Source organism: Toxorhynchites rutilus, chromosome 3 (genome assembly GCF_029784135.1).
Source record: "Toxorhynchites rutilus septentrionalis strain SRP chromosome 3, ASM2978413v1, whole genome shotgun sequence".
NCBI lineage: Eukaryota > Metazoa > Arthropoda > Insecta > Diptera > Culicidae > Toxorhynchites > Toxorhynchites rutilus.
The window spans coordinates 200887446-200890242 of record NC_073746.1 but is presented as its reverse complement, the minus strand read 5'-3'; positions in this window follow the sequence as shown (position 1 = coordinate 200890242).

The window sequence follows — 2797 nt, the reverse complement described above, 5'->3', positions numbered from 1 at the left end:
TCTCCGATCGCTTCGCTGACGTTGTAGTGGTATGAGTTCCGCACTGCCCGCTTAAAGGGTGTGTCACATCAAATTGCATCACGGAAAAAACGCTGTAGAAATTCGCCCAGTAGACCGATCCTTTTGAAAATTTTAGACAGTAAAATAAAAACTATTAAACAACTTTTGGCATTTTCTTTTTATTCATACTTCGAGCCCAAGCCCGTATGCTCGCACCTTCCTCTTTACCCCGTCCATAAGGTTCTGTACAACGTCAGGTTGTAGTTTTTTTGAACAGAAATCCATTTTCTCTTGAAGTCCGCCTCCGATTTGACAACTTTTGGGTTCTTCCGGAGGGCCTGCTTCATAATCGCCCAATATTTCTCTATTGGGCGAAGCTCCGGCGCGTTGGGCGGGTTCATTTCCTTTGGCACGAAGGTGACCCCGTTGGCTTCGTACCACTCCAACACGTCCTTTGAATAGTGGCACGAAGCGAGATCCGGCCAGAAGATGGTCGGGCCCTCGTGCTGCTTCAATAGTGGTAGTAAGCGCTTCTGTAGGCACTCCTTAATGTAAACCTGCCCGTTTACCGTGCCGGTCATCACGAAGGGGGCGCTCCGCTTTCCGCAAGAGCAGATCGCTTGCCACACCATGTACTTTTTAGCAAACTTGGATAGTTTCTGCTTGCGAATCTCCTCCGGAACGCTGAATTTGTCCTCTGTGGAGAATAACAACAGGCCCGGCAGCTGACGAAAGTCTGCTTTGACGTAGGTTTCGTCGTCCATTACCAGGCAATGCGGCTTCGTCAGCATTTCGGTGTACAGCTTCCGGGCTCGCATCGTCCCCACCATGTTTTGCCTTTCGTCGCGGTTAGGAGCCTTCTGAACCATGTATGTACGCAGGCCCTCCCGCTGCTTGGTCCGCTGGACGAATGAACTTGACAAATTCAGCTTATTGGCGACATCCCGGACCGAACTTCTCGGATCACGTCTAAACTGCTTAACTACGCGCTTGTGATCTTTTTCACTGACGGAGCATCCATTTTTGCCGTTCTTCACCTTCCGGTCGATGGTTAGGTTCTCGAAGTATCGTTTTAGTACTCTGCTGACCGTGGATTGGACGATTCCCAGCATCTTACCGATGTCCCGATGTGACAACTCCGGATTCTCGAAATGAGTGCGCAGGGTTAATTCACGACGCTCTTTTTCGTTCGACGACATTTTTCCAAATTTACGAAAAATTGACAGTGAAGCATGGCCAACGTGATCTATACACTCTTATCTGATTATAAGCGAAAGCTGAAGACATAATTCCTTAAAATTAAATTTCTACAGCGTTTTTTCCGTGATGCAATTTGATGTGACACACCCTTTAGTTCGGGCCACGTGCTTCATGTGCGATTTTCCAATCGTGGGTCGAGTTCGTTCACCGGCAGAGACGAGCCGGGTGCTCCCAAAAGGGGTCGTTCGCTCGTCTCCGTATCCGTTCAGGATGGTATTCACTAGCGGTCCGGGAATGGGTGTTGACGGGCGATCACTTCTACTCGAGATCACTAGTTCTAGTTCAGTCTCAATCGAAAAAAATCAACGAAAATGACAAAGAATACCATTCATCACCAATGAATTTGAATTTGGCTAGCCTTGTCAACTGTCAACAAGGTTCATTTTCAAACGAACGCTATCCCATATGAATGCGATGAACGCATTTGGCCGAACGAAAACAAATAATTCATTCTGACAATCTCGGCTTTCCGTATTGAAGTATGATTTCGGTCATATAAGCGGGGCATACACAGAGCAGGCGATGGGAGAGCATTTTATAATGCCCCTTGGTCATGTGTTAGCATCACACTCCCACAGTAATGCGAGAAGCGTAAGAATGAAAGAAATAAAAAATTCACTCTCGCCAGTTGTTCCTCTGTTTTTCTCTGAAAACATACCAATGCATCTTCGGATGTCAATTGAGTGTCGGTCACTAGTTCAATTGATAGGGAGTGAATGTTTGCTAGTAATTGTGGTCGAGCAAAGGAAGATTTGCGCATTCGGTTTCAGTGATGCAATCGTATCCAATCGTATCAGTTTCTATTCTGCTTCCGCATGGAGTGGTCATGAAAACTCTCGTGTATTATTCTCACGAGAATAAAAAAGAATTATGTATCATCAGTTGCTTTTACAAAACCACGCAAACCCAACGATTCTTTTCTGAACCAACAACAATTTCGAAATATTTGAATTTCATGTTAATGATAATTTCATACTCATACTCATCCACTCACACACTAACAAGGAAAACTTTCAGCAATCTTTAGAAATAATTATTCATTTATTCATTGAGAATTGATTCAGATGTAATTTCAAACAAATAATTACAGAGCCAGCGGTAGTCCTACGTCTACCTTACGGTTATATCACAGATATAATCCACTTCTAGTTTTTTTCAGCACTGCACACAAGAATTGAATTCCGTTGGTAGTGGAAGTCATTGGCGGAAACAGGCACGTGGCAAGTGGTTCGATTATAAACGTTGAAAGGCAGTCATATCGAAACCACTGCAAAAACACAACGAGTAGTACTCCACTTCTTCCGTCTATTGTCACCATGTGACGGTTAATTGACCACAATATTACCGTGAAACAGTTTTGAGCCCAAAGTATGGCTGACTCTCCAGTCGATCGCACTCGAGTCAAACCGCGTAGCTCAATACACTGGTGACTTTCCGACAAAATACAAGAAACCGATACTACGGGTGGATGGCCTTATATACTCTGCACTTTCTCATCGCTATCCGCCTCACGCTCTCTCGTAGCTCACGTCGGGTT